This window comes from Camelina sativa, chromosome 6 (genome assembly GCF_030686135.1).
Source record: "Camelina sativa cultivar CO46 ecotype springtype chromosome 6, ASM3068613v1".
In the NCBI taxonomy this organism is placed as follows: domain Eukaryota; kingdom Viridiplantae; phylum Streptophyta; class Magnoliopsida; order Brassicales; family Brassicaceae; genus Camelina; species Camelina sativa.
Window position 1 is genome coordinate 6,995,032 of NC_141885.1, and position 14,990 is coordinate 7,010,021.

The 14,990-nt window shown below is 42.6% G+C and overlaps 1 non-coding gene across 1 annotated transcript; it reads right to left on the reverse strand.

Moving 5' to 3' along the window:
• Positions 1-3,715: 3,715 nt before the first annotated feature.
• On the reverse strand, positions 3,716-3,822 carry LOC147942362 (small nucleolar RNA R71). The gene has a single exon (XR_015560540.1). It is a non-coding gene; the product is annotated as a small nucleolar RNA R71 (small nucleolar RNA).
• Positions 3,823-14,990: the final 11,168 nt, after the last annotated feature.

Below are 14,990 nucleotides of genomic sequence, written 5' to 3' on the forward strand. Positions count from 1 at the left end.
TTGGGTTTGCCTCTGATGACTAAGAGGATGTCTTTGGCAGATTGTCTTCCTCTCCTCGAGAAAATAAGGCAACGTATAAGTTTTTGGCAGAATCGATTCTTATCTTTTGCAGGCAGATTGCAGTTGCAGCTCGGTGATTTATAGTCTTACAAATTTATGGATCTCGGCTTTCAGATTGCCGAGTGCTTGTATCCAGGAAATTGAAAAGCTTTGTTCTGCATTTCTTAGGTCTGGACCAGAACTAAACATGAGGAAAAGCAAAGTTGCATGGAAGGATGTTTGTTCACCAAAATTAGAGGGAGGACTTGGTTTGCAGTCGTTAACAGAGGCTAACAGGGTCAATTGTTTTAAGCTCATCTGGCGTCTTGTTTCAGGCACCCAATCTTTGTGGGTAAACTGGGTCAAACGAGAGCTGATAAGGTCGTCTTCGTTTTGGTTTGTAAGTAATGCCACTACTCTTGGTAGTTGGATGTGGAAGAAATTGCTGAAATATCGATCCCAGGCCAAAGTTTTCCTATCCATTGAGGTTAAGAGTGGACTTCAAATTTCCTTCTGGTATGATCATTGGTGTTCCATGGGTCAGTTATTTGATGTCGTTGGTAACTGTGGTTTTATTGCTCTTGGGATTTCCTCCTCGACTACTGTTGCCTCAGTCCTTGCTTCTCACTGCCGTCGTCAACACAGGGCGGCTGCTTTGAATGCCATAGAAGAAGAAATTTCCACCCTCCGCACTAGAGGCATTTCCCTAGAGGGAGATGTGGCTTTATGGAGGCACTCCAATGACAACTTTCTCCCTTGTTTTTCTACATCAGAAACTTGGTTGCAACTCCGCCAATCTCGACCTCCGGTGCCATGGGCTAAGGCCATATGGTTTTCTGATGCTGTTCCTAAATTTTCTTTCATTCTTTGGCTTGTAGTGCGGAAAAGGCTCACAACAGGCGATCGCATGGCTGTGTGGGGCAGAAGCGTATCATCCTCTTGTGTTTTTTGCCAAGCACCAGTTGAAACGGTGGAACATCTTTTCTTCTCTTGTCCTTATTCTTCTTGGGTATGGGTAGTGTTAACAAGGAAACTTCTTCTCCACCATTACACGACTTCATTTCCACGGATCATCTCCCTTCTCTCCAGTTCCACTTTCACTGGGACCTCCTGCTATCTTCTTTGTTTGTTTTTTCAAGCTACAGTTCATGCTATCTGGTGTGAACGGAACAAGCGTCGCCATGGTGAACCCCCAATGCAGCGTGATATGTCTATATTTTGTCTCTCCTTAGCATATATTTATCATGCATTTAGCTAGAATAACACATTGTTTTGCTTCATTTTCTAGTCACTTCTATACACTTTGCATGTTTAGGTAGTTCTTGCATCATCCTTGCATATATGGTGCATTTTGGAGTATTTCAGATATCTAGGAGACGTCGGGAACACATCGCTCGACTCATCCGCTCCACAACACTCCCGGAAGCGTCAACCGACCCATCTCCAGGAAGCGTCAACCGAGCCATCCGTTCGAGCCGTTCCACTCGAGTGGGATTTAGCTTTCAACGTCTTCATTAAGGTTGTAGGGAATTGAGTTATCTTTCCAACGCCGTTTATTTCAAGCCAATCGGAGGTGTGGTTCAAGAGTTATCATCATTTTAGTGGATGTGTATACACCACGCTCGAGCCATGCTCCCCCGCCACGCACTCCAGCTTGTCTGATCGAGCCATGTTCCCCCGCCACGCACTCCAGCTTGTCTGATCGAGCCATGCTCCCCCGCCACACACTCCAGCTTGTCTGATCGAGTCATGCTCCCCCGCCACGCACTCCAGCTTGTCTGATCGAGCCATGCTCTCCCGCCACGCTCTTCAGCCGTCCGTCCGAGCCATGATGACATTGCATTCCATTCGACGCGCATGAACTCGATCGCACATGTCGGGAAGAAAGACGTTTGGTTTCACACGCTTCAGGAGTTTACCGAACCGACGCTTTACCTTGTCGTTTTAAGTTTTAGGGCTTTCCATGTTGGAATACTATATATAAATTTTGTTAAGTCTTTGCTGAGACATCTTATCTTTTATTCTCGTATTGTTTTCTTTCCCAGAGGGTTTTGACGCTAGCCACCAAAAAAACGTTCTCAGACCTTGTATTTCGACACCTTTGAGTTTATTCAGTATTTTCATTTGATTTCTTTTACAAGTTTTTCTTTACTTCTTAATCTATCTAAGAATGCTTGTTTCAATATTTTCTGAGTTTGTATTGTTGATGATGATATTTGGATCTGAGTAGTGTAGTAGTTCTTGAGGATGGGATAGATTAGGTGGAGGATCTTAGGATGTAGAGTGTTTAAGCTTTGATTTTTATGATTCCCTTCTGGACTAGTGTTAGAAATGCTAGTTTCTCTCTGATCAATTGGGACTAGGTTCGAGACATTTCCACACCCAAAAGGTGTTTGATGAAATGTCTGACCAACCATTGTCAGAGACTTACGTTCCTAGCCTAAGAGATTAGTTGTCTAGGATGTTTGTTGACATGAACGAACTTGTTTGTCATGCCTGCTCAACCATGTTTCTCTAGCGAGAACTGGGTATGGAAATGGTTGAGTGTGAGTAGCTTTTACCAAGAGATTGGATTAGCTAAGTTGAGATGTTGTTCGTTGTCTAGGGATAGATTGCTTGTGGCATGTTAAACACTTTGTAGACTAGGAGACTTCACCGACATCAATTACTTTCATCCTTAGGACCTCTTTCTTCCTGATATTTATTACATTCCTGAGATTGTTTCGTGTCTTGCCTTTTAGTTCATGCTTAGACTCGTTTTTTGTTTTCATTCATTTTCGCTTCCTGTCATACATTCGCATTTCTAGTTCTAGAACACATTTCCGTTTTGTATTGTCATCATTCTAGGACTGTTAGACAAACACTCTTTTATATTGGCTTAACTTGTGATTCCTTGATTGCATCTTGAGTGATAGTAAAGTTTCCCAACTGGATTGACACCTTAAGTACTACAATTGCATAAGGTTAATTGAACCTGCTAGGATAGACACACAAAAATCCTAGTATCAATTTGTCGTCGTTGCCATTTGGGATTCATTTTGCTACATTTAATATTTCAAGTTTTGCAAGATTAAGTTCTATCCCACTTCTCATTCTGAGTACTGACTTGTTTTGGTTGTCTGCTTGTTTGTTTTGCATCTCAGGAACCTGTTGATTGCAACGTTGCATGCACACCAGATCAAGAGGACATCAGAACCTCCTTCCTGCTATCGACGATATCAATCGGTTACAAAGACCACGACAAGCTCGTCAACTCACTGATCATCCCGCACCCGTCACAATGGAACAACCGAATGGACCATATCCGGGACCGCGAAACATTGGTGTTGGGGATGCACCGAACACTCATACTCAGCGTGTTGGGATCGTCCCTCCCGCCGTGCAGAACAATAACTTTGAAATCAAAAGTGGTCTGATCTCCATGATCCAAGGAAACAAGTTTCACGGGTTGCCTATGGAGGACCCACTTGACCACTTGGACAAGTTCGACCACCTGTGCAGTCTCACCAAGATCAACGGCGTGAGTGAGGATGGTTACAAGTTGCGCCTCTTCCCATTCTCCTTGGGAGACAAGGCTCATCAATGGGAGAAAAACCTTACCAAGGGATCAATCACCACTTGGGATGGTTGCAAGAAAGCATTATTGGCCAAGTTTTTCTCAAATTCCAGAACAGCACGTCTCAGGAATGAGATTTCCAGCTTCACTTAGAAGAGCTCAGAATCATTCTGTGAAGCCTGGGAGCGTTTCAAGGGTTACCATAGCCAGTGTCCACACCATGGTTTCAGCAACGAGTCACTGCTGAGTACTCTCTACCGTGGTTTACTACCAAAGATCCGTATGCTGCTTGACACTGCTTCTAATGGTAATTTCCTGAACAAAGACGTTGAGGAAGGATGGCAACTGGTGGAGAATCTCGCTCAGTCTGACGGCAACTACAATGAAGACTATGACCGCACAGTTCGCGGCGACGCTGGGTCTGAGGAGAAGTACAAGAAAGACCTCAAGAATGTCAATGAGAAGCTTGACCGTACCTTGCTAAGCCAGCAGAGGAGCATCTACTTTGTATCTGAGGATGATCCTTTCCAAGTTCCATATGGGGAGGGTGAGCAGACTGAGAGATCAGCTATGTCCAGAATCAGGGTGGGTACAACAAAGGTTACAACCAATACAAGGCAAACTCCAATTTCTCTTACCGAAGTAACAACGTTGCCAATCCACAAGATCAGGTGTATCCACCTCAACAACAACAGCAAGGGCAACAAAAACCTTATGTGCCTTACAATCCAAGATTCGTTCCTAAACAACAAATCCAGCAGGGTTATCAGGCTCCCTCAGGACTACCACCAGGATTCCGCCCTCAACAAGTTCAGCCTACTACAGCCCCAGATCAAGAAATGAAGCAAATGATGCAACAACTTCTTCAGGACCAAGCTAGCGGTTCTATGGATACCGCTAAGAAGTTTGCTGACCTTAGTCAAATGATGGAATGTTCATATAATAATCTGAACGTCAAATTTGAAGCTCTGAATTCGAAGATAAGGTATATGGAACCAAAGCCTGGCCAATCCGCTTCCACTTCGGCACCAAAGCCTGGCCAATTCCCTGGAAAAGTAGTTCAAAACCCCAAGGACTATGCTACTATCCATGCTATCACCACCCAAGATGTAGATGTACGGCTCACTGAGGACAATGAGAGTTTAGATGGGGAGAATTTTCTTCAAGATGAAGTTCAGATAAAGGATCCCGTCAAGGTGCTCAAGGATCCAATTGAGTCAGCCAAGCAATCTGATCCTCAAGCTACTAAAGAACCCACTGCTCCCAAGGATAAACCTGTGAGATTCACTCGTCCACCATACAAGCCACCTCTACCATTTCTGTGAGGTTTAAGAAGCAGCTTACTGAGAAGTATAAAACTCTGTTCGAAAAACAAGTCAAGGAGATTGAATTGAGGATGCCATTGCTGGATGCATTCGCACTTGTTCCTCACTACCAGAAATTCCTCAACGACTTAGTGATGGAGAGATCAAAAGAAGTTCAAGCCATGTCCGTACTAAGTCTTGAGTGCAGTGCAATCATTCAGAAGAAGATTGTACCCAAGAAGCTCAAAGATCCTGGATCATTCACTCTACCTTGCTCCCTTGGACCTATGTCTTTTGATAGGTGTCTATGTGATCTTGGCGCTTCAGTTAATCTTATGCCACTCTCTGTGGCTAAGAGGTTGAGTTTTACAAGGTTTAAAGGTTGCGACATCTCCATCATCCTTGCAGATAGCACAATGAGACTTCCACATGGTATCTTAGAATATTTACCTGTCAAGATTAGAGACTTAGAAGTGCCAACCGAATTTGTGGTTCTGGAAATGGATGAAGAACCAAAAGATCCTATGATATTAGGAAGACCATTCCTAGCGACTGCTGGAACCATCATTGATGTCAGAAATGGAAATATTGATCTTAATCTGGGGGACGACTTCACTATGAAATTTGAAATCAAGGATACCTTAAAGAAACCAGCAATAAGAGGACAAGTCTTCTATATTGAAGAGATGGATCAGTTGGCTGACGAGTTGTTGAAGGAATTAGCTGAGGAGGACCATCTCAAGAATGCTTTGACCAAGGAAGGAGAAGAAGGGTTCCTACATGAGGAGACCACTTGCTGCAAGAATCTGCTAGACTCCCACAGAGAAACGGATAGACCAGAGGAGTTCGAGCAACTATCTGGTGTGGAGGAGGTATGTGCAGTTGATGCAGAGACTTCAGAACGTGAGACCTCCCACTCGACCGACGTTTTATCTCACTCGCCCAACACCCCATTCAAGTCGTGCACCATCGTTTTTGTTCGAGACCTCCACCATTCATATCCGGTCGAGCCATCTCTGTTACTCCGGTCCTGTTGCCCCCGTCAAGATCCGCTCGAGTCACGCTCTAACATCCACTCTCGAGCCATTGCTGTTACTTCCACTCGAGCCAACACCCTCTCTCGCTCGAGTCAGCAGCGTTGTCTCGACCAGAGCCTACCACCGTTGCTTCCTCACCTGTTCCGGCGAAGCCTCATCGAGCCGTTTCCGCTGAACTCCATTCGACCTGTACACTTGAGCCAATCTTTCTCCGTAGTCGTTCAACGCCAGTCTCACTCTGCACTCGCCCAACTGCCTCTCTCTAGCCACACTCGCCGTCGTCCTCGTACATGTCTATCAAGCCGATCTCACAATCACCAAACGAGCCACTGTCAAACCTGTGCGACTCGACCCACACGACAAAGATGTTCCGCTCAGTCCACCATCCCAAAACTGTCACCGTTCGAGCCACTCTCGATTCCACTCGATCCGTCATCCCGGAGCTGTCACCCACTCGATCGGTTTATCCTCTCTATGCACTTTCAAGTTTTAAATTTCATAATTGCTCTTGCTACTTGCTCACTAACATATTAACATTTAGCTTTGAGTTCATTATGTCTCAGAGAAGTAGGAAGAGTACTGAGCTCATACATGAGATGAGAGAGGCGTATGATTGTGTAGGTGGACAACGCTCATCGCCTAAATACATGGCAAAGCGTTTCTTGGAAATGAAAAAATTTGTAGAAGAAGCTGTTGAGGGTTTAGGACAAGCAGCAAGGTCAAGCAGCCCTGTCAAACCGCTCACGAAGAGTAAGAGTCGCGGGAAGAGACCAGTAACAGTTTCTAACTCAAGAGAGGAGGACAGTGATTACGAACAGGAGGAACCTGAGTTGCGTTCGGGACAAGCGCCCAGGAAATCTGTAAGAAGGAAGGCAAGAGACAGGGCGTTCAACAGTTTCACGAAGACGTTCACAAAATTCATGCGTAAGTTCAGTTGTTCAACATCCACAACCGCCATCCCTAGATTCATCCCCGATGACACCAGACCAATGCCCGGACGTCCCTCCGCGACCCTAGAGCGAACACCTTCTCTGATTCCCTCTCCAGCACGTAAATCTTCATATGAGCCTCGAGAGCGTCAGCCTTCACTTGTTCCTTCACGTCACTCGTCACACGAGTCTAGGGAGAGACAGAGACGCGGTTTGCGAGGCTCCATAGCCTTTTCTAGTCATCAATCAGCGCGTTGTTCTGCAGCTCGAGATGAGCATGAGGATGAGGTTGAGCAGCGAGTTGAAGCTCAGGGTGATCATCAGGGTATGCACGGGGTTGAGCAACAAATCAAACATCAAGGTGATTATCAGCCTACGGAGGTTGTTGTATTGGTATCGGACCATGGTGAGTCCAGAGTCGATGACATGCAGTGTGACGATCAGCCGAACATGTACCAGAACATGCAAGCGGTTGAGAAGCAAGTCGACCAACCAGCTGAAGTCACTCCCGCGGATCCCAAACAAGGCGAAGGACATAGTCATTTTCACGCCTCTCCTTGGGCGAGCACAAACTCCTTCTTCTACTATTGAGGTACTCCAACCTTCCCTTTGTACTTACCATTTCATTCCTGCATTGTTTTTTTTGTGATTCTTAAATCCTCCTGCAGATTTTTCTTACACAAGAGACTGTGTAATTTAAGTTTGGGGGAGGGTTTGAGATGATGTATCTGATGTTGTGTTCTATGATTCTTATTTCATATTTTTGTATCATATCATGTTTGAGTCTGCATTCATTTATTTGCATAGAAAAACCAAAAAAATTGAAAAAATTCGAAAATTTCCACAAAAATTGAGTGTTCATGTAGCTTGCACTTGCATATTACGATTGAGTCTAGTGTTATTTAGGGTTGTTGCATTTAGCATAGGAGTTGATGATGATTGTAACCTTGGTAGCATGCTGAATTCAATAGGATAGGATCAAGGCCCTTGTTATTAGTTCTTTGATGCATGTTGATTGAATTTGAAAATGTAAGATTGAAGCATGTTTTGAATTGACGTCATTCCCTATCTATCTGAACCTAATCCTGACTTGCAATTATCTTGTTATGCATTGAAGTTGAACTCATGGATACCATATACATACTTGGATTGTCTTTCACATTTGCACCACCCTTGTCAATCCAAGTACCTGATTCCCATATTTGGAACAGTTCCCCATACCCTTAACCAACCGTTCTTTCAGGTCAATTGTATTCTCGAGTGTCAGGCCTTTTTCCGAGTTGAGCTTCTTAGAAAGTGTTAGGTTATATCCGACAAGAGTAGGATCCTGTGTAGTTCTAGTTCGCGTTATCCGGACTAGTAGGACTAGGTGAGAACTCGATTTTGGGTATTGGGTATGGTTTTGTGCAGAAAAGCGAAGAGTAAAAAGAAAGTTAAGGGTAGAAAGTCTTTAGGAGGGGGATGTGTTTTCAAGGTTTACAAGTCTAGTAAAGGATTTGGGTTGAGCGAAATAATGAGTTATTGGTTCTGGGCATTAAACGAAAAGATTAGACAAAGAAAAGAAAGTTAAATGTTTAAAATGTCCAGAGTCCTTAGAAGAAAAGAAAAAGAACCTTACTGATAGTAAAGATTTCCCAATCCGCTAGAATGATAAGATGTGAACTCCTCTTAAGACCAAGTCTAAAGAATGAAAGAATGGATTTGAGATGAAATTTCTGATGAAGGGTAGAGATGGGACCAAATTCGGTTTGGAATGTTCTTTGGGTAGACAGGACGCTGCTCTTGTATGTATAAGTTGGTTTCAACCTTTAGCCTTCTCTTAAGCTCAACTCCTTTTCGTGAGAGAACCTTGTTCCGAATTGATAAAACCACCTGAGAAGGAGACCATCTATGTCTCTGACCTTTTACCCTAGCCAAATGAGTTCAATGACATTGCTTAGCTAGATTCATGGTTCTCTGTTAATGAATGTTAAAGGGAGTGATTGATAGGATTGCATGTGTAGATTAAACAAATGAAATTCCTTCACCATGCATCATAGAACTAAATACAAGGACCTTGACTCTAACTGTTTTATTTAGCATGTTTTAGGTTCTGAGACCCCATTTTCACACCTCTCTTCCATGCTCTACTCTTTATTGTTTGCTTGAGAGTAAGCAAAGAATAAGTTTGGGGGAGTTGATATGTCTATATTTTGTCTCTCCTTAGCATATATTTATCATGCATTTAGCTAGGATAACACATTGTTTTGCTTCATTTTCTAGTCACTTCTATACATTTTGCATGTTTAGGTAGTTCTTGCATCATCCTTGCGTATATTGTGAATTTTGGAGTATTTCAGGTATCTAGGAGACGTCGGGAACACATCGCTCGACCCATCCGCTGTACAACACTCCCAGAAGCGTCAACCGAGCCATCTCCCGGAAGCGTCAACCGAGCCATCCGTTCGAGCTGTTCCACTCGAGTAGGATTTAGCTTTCAATGTCTTCATCAAGGTTGTAGGGAATTGAGTTATCTTTCCAACGCCGTTTATTTCAAGCCAATCGGAGGTGTGGTTCAAGAGTTATCATCGTTTTAGTGGATGTGTATACACCATGCTCGAGCCATGCTCCCCCGCCACGCACTCCAGCTTGTCTGATCGAGCCATACTCCCCCGCCACACACTCCAGTTTGTCTGATCGATAGAAATATTAGATCTAATAGAATCAACATCGAGCCATGCTCCCCCGCCACGCACTCCAGCTTGTCTGATAGAGCCATGCTCCCCCGTCACGCACTCCAGCTTGTCTGATTCAGCCGTCCGTCGGAGCCATGATGACATTGCATTCCATTCGACGCGCATGGACTCGATCGCACATATCAGAAAGAAAGACGTTTGGTTTCACACCGTCCGTCCGACGCTCATTTGATTACTTTTACAAGTTATTCTTGACTTTTTAATCTATCTAAGAATGCTTGTTTCAATATTTTCTGAGTTTGTATTGTTGATGATGATTTTCGGATCTGAGTAGTGTAGTAGTTCTTAAGGATGGGATAGATTAGGTGGAGGATCTTAGGATGTAGAGTGTTTAAGCTTTGATTTTTATGATTCCCTTCTAGACTAGTGTTAGAAATGCTAGTTTCTCTCTGATCAATTGGGACTAGGTTCTAGACATTTCCACACCCAAAAGGTGTTTGATGAAATGTCTGACCAACTAGTGCCAGAGACTTACGTTCCTAGCCTAAGACATTAGTTGTCTAGAATGTTTATTGACATGAACGAACTTGTTTGTCATGCCTACTGATATATCATGGTTTTTACGGTTTTTAACCATGATATATATGTGCTTTTTTGAGTCTTTTCATTTGTTTCTAGGATTGTTTTTGAGTCTTTACAGGTTATTTAGGAATTTGAAGTTGAAGTGTTTGATTGTTGGGGTATTGACTTTATGGGACCGTTTCCATCTTCCTATAAGAACAATTACATCCTAGTTGCTGTTGATTATGTCTCCAAGTGGGTTGAAGCAATTGCATGTCCAAAGAATGATTCTACAGTGGTTCTTAAGGTGTTTAAGACCATTATCTTTCCAAGGTTTGGAGTTCCTTGAATTGTCATCAGTGATGGAGGTAAGCACTTTATCAATAAAGTGTTTGACAAGCTGCTGAAAAAGTATGGAGTTCAACATAGAGTGGCTACTCCATATCACCCTCAGACTAGTGGGCAAGTAGAGGTTTCCAACAGACAGATTAAGGAGATTCTTGAGAAAACAGTTGGTGTTACAAGGAAGGATTGGGCTGCAAATCTTGATGATGCACTATGGGCATATAGAACTGCTTTGTAGAGAAGAATTTTTGAACTCCCTTCTTATTTTTTAATATCTATTGCTTATTATTCAGTATGATGTCTTGTTCTTCATTAAACATGTCTGAGTAGTTTGCTTGTTAGGTTTAGGGTTTTTCACGTGGTTTTTATGATTTATTAGATCTCTGATTTTTAGGGTTCTAAATCTTTTATGATCTTCATCTTTGCTTGTTCTTCACAATAGTTCTTGATTGTTCACCTAGAATTATTATCTTAGGGAAATTAATTGATATGAGAATATAATTGTTTTTCCTGATTAAAACCATTGATGAACAAAATTACTTTTTACAAAGAGATTTGGATTAGTGATTTTGTGAACTTATCTAAACCTGTTTTTAAAGCTGATTTTTAACTTAGAATTTTACAAAGAGATTTGGATTTTCTGGTTTTAAATTTAGATAATAATTGCAGTGAGAACTGAATTATTTTACCAAAAAATTTAGAGTTCTAGATCTGATTTTTATTGCATTAACCCTAATTAATCTATTTATTTAATACTTCATAATTACCTGAGAAATTCCCTAGGCTTAATCTTTTGATTTCCTGATTTCACAACACCTTGATTTAATATTTTGCATTATCTTCTTTAGTTTTTAATACAACTTAAATTGTTTAGCGTAATTACAAAAACTCTATAATCCATTGTGTTTGACCTTGAGTCTCTGTGGATTCGATCCCTAAGTACTACATTGATCTCTAGTTTGAGAGAGTAGCTCTAGGGTTAATTTGAGCATATCAAATTTTGGCGTCGTTGTCGGGGACTCTTTGATCTACCATTAGATTTGAGTTTTGTATTTCGTCTAAATTTTTCGTTTTATTTTCTACTTACACGCTTTTGTTTCTTTTCTCTTGTGTGTTTCAGGTACATGCCTAAGCCTAACACTAGGAAGAATCCTACTGGTCCAGTTGTTAAGCTTACAAACCAAGTGTTAGGACAACTAGAGCGTGATAACACAAAAGCAGCCAAATCAGCCAAGATGGTCAACCCAATCATATTGAGACCAGATGCGGATAGTGCTTTGAGGGATCAAGAGGGCCACTTGTGCAATGAGCAGGGCCAATAGCTTGATGGAGAAGGGAATATTATTGCTGAAGTTGCTGTCGGAAATGACCAAATTCTGGTAGTTGACGAACAGGCCGACGGTGTCGATCGACACCAACAGGGTATCGGTTGACACCCCCTTCCTGCAGACAGACGTGGAGCTGCAAACCATGTCAACAATCCGGTTCGAAGACAGGAGAACAACCGAGACTTGATCAGGACCATTGCTGACTACAACCGGGCTGATATTGTGTATGAGAACCGGTCTGCTATTATTCCTCCTCCATTCCAGAGGAATGATTTTGAGTTGAAACCTGCTTACTTTCAACTAGTTAGGCAGAGCTCTAACCTGCCCAATGAGAAGCCTTTGGACCACATAGAGCATTTTTAGGATCTTGTAACCAGTATCAAGGCTTTTCCCTTACTCCCTTGCAGGAGAGGCATCTCAGTGGTTGAAGCAGTTACCAGCTGGATCATTGACAAATTGGCATGACGTCAAGGTAGCCTTCTTCAACTACTTTTATGATGATGCAATGTCAGATGAGTTAAGAGTAAAGCTGTCATCTTTCAACAAAGACCAGATGAAGCTTTCAAGGCCGCTTGGGTAAGATTCAAAGCTTATCAGAGGGACTGCCCACACCATGGTTTCTCAAGGGTTCAATTGCTGAGCATTTTCTTCATAGGGTGTGACTGGGAGTATCAGTTGGCTTTAGATGCTGCAAGTCATGGGAATTTCAAGACAAGATTTCCAGAAGATGCTGAAACTTTGATTGAAAACTTGGCCTCCAACAATAGTACTAAGAGAGCTGATGCTGAACAAAAGAGATTACATGGAGGGTTTGATTCAAACCAGTTAGCTTCTGTTAATACTAAGCTGGATTCAGTGCACAATCTCCTTGTGGGTAAGAAATCTGTTCACTTTGCTGCTGAAGCTGAGACATATGAGCCAGAACCTGATCAAGAAAATCGTGAGGAAGAGGATGTTAACTATGTCTATGGGAATCAGAGACATTGGTTTGGAAATCAGCAAGGTAACAGAACTTACAGTGGAAACAGCCAATGCAGTAACTTTCAAGGCAATTCTTCTGGTTTCACTCCCAAACCTGACTATCAAAAGCAGCAACAAAGAAGTGGACACACAAGGACCTATGGCAACAATTCATATCAGTCCCCACCTCCAAAAACAGCTGAGAGTAGTAGGGTGGAAGCTATGCTTGAGCAGCTTTTGCAAGGTCAAGAATAGATGACAGTGACCTTCAATGGGAAGCTTGACAATGTCTACACTGAGCTTAATGGGAAGTTTGAAGCTTTGAATATTCATGTCAAGAAGCTAGAAAGTTAGGTTGCACAAACAGCTGGATCCATCAAAAGGCAAGAGGGATTTCTCCCTGGGAGAACTGAATCAAATCCCAAGCATTCATGCAATGCAATGACCTTGAGAAGTGGCAAACAACTCCATTCTACACCCTAGAAGGATCAATCTCATGATCTACTTGAGTTGATTGATGTTGAAGAGGATGAGGATGTTTCTGCGGAACTAGTGTCGACCAACACTGAAGAGCATCGGTCGACACCCTGTCCACCCGAAACCACGGATTCTACACTAGAAGTCAGCATCGATCGATGCCACCTTGGTACCGATCGATGCCAACCATGGACCGAAACCCAGAAAGACACATCTTCCACACCAGTTGGTGAGAGAGTTTACAAACCCAAGGTTCCTTTTCCCAAGAATCCAAGGAAGTCCAAACAAGAGTTAGATGATGCTAAATGCAAGGCAATGATGGACAAGCTTATTGTTGAGATACCTTTGATTGATGCTGTGAAGACTTCTCCAATGCTTAGGAGATATGTCAAGAGGATGGTGACTAAGGATTTGAATTCTGAGCAAGGAGTGATGATGATATCAGCTCAAGTCAGTGCTATTATCCAGAACAAGATCCCAGAGAAGCTTCCTGATCTAGGTAGTTTTGTTCTTGATTGCACTATATTCACTAACAGATTTGCTAGATCTTTGTGTGATCTTGGTTCTAGTGTCAGCCTAATGCCAAGATCAGTGGCTCTTCGCCTGGGTATGACAGACTTCAAGCCTACCAAGCTCACTCTTATCCTTGCTGATCGCTCAATTCGCATTCATGATGGTGTACTTATAGATGTTCCAATTAAGATTGGTGAATGCTTGATACCTACTGATTTTGTGGTACTCAAGTATGAAGAAGAACCTAAGGACCCTCTTATCCTGGGAAGATCATTCTTAGCCACTGCTGGAGCTATAATTGATGTCAAGAGGGGACAAATTGGGTTTAATATTGGTGATCTACAAATTCGCTTTGACATGGACAAGCTGGTCAAGAGGCCAACAATTGCTGGTCAGACATTCTATGTAGACACTTTGTCTAATCTTGCTGAAGAGGTATTCAAGGAACTGCATCCTGAAGACCCACTTGAAAGAGCATTGGTTGCTTCTGTAGAAGAGGTTGAGCATCTAGATGACATTGCTGATGGGTATGTCAAGCTACTTGATGCTAATGAACAAGTGAAGAAGCTGGTTGCTAAAGAGGAATTGGTTAGTACTTCTTCACAAGCTGAAATTTTTTCTGATTGGAGTTTAGAGAAAGCTCCAAAGCTTGATCTCAAGCCACTTCTTGCTGGTTTAAGGTATGCATTCTTGGGTGAAAATTCTTCTTATCCTGTTATAGTTAATGCTTCCTTAAACAATGCAGAGCTCACTTTACTGCTAAGCAAGCTGCGCAAGTTTCGCAAGGCTCTTGGCTATTCTCTTGATGATATTGCAGGGATTTCTCCAGACTTGTGCATGCATAGGATTCATCTTGAGGAAGGAGCTAAGACATCCATTGAGCATCAGAGGAGGCTGAATCCCAATTTGCAAGATGTTGTCAAGAAGGAAATCATGAAATTGCTGAATGTTGGGATCATCTATCCAATATATGACAGCAATTGGGTTAGTCCAGTACATGTTGTTCCTAAGAAGGGTGGAGTCACAGCTGTGAAGAATGACAAGAATGAGCTGATCCCTACAAGGAAAATCACCGGACACCGGATGTGCATAAATTACAAGAAGCTGAATGCTGCAACCCGAAAAGATCACTTCCCGCTGCCCTTCATTGACCAAATGCTTGAGAGGTTAGCTAATAATCCATACTACTGCTTTTTGGATGGCTATTCCAGGTTCTTCCAAATTCCGATTCATCCAGATGACCAAGAGAAGACCACTTTCACTTGC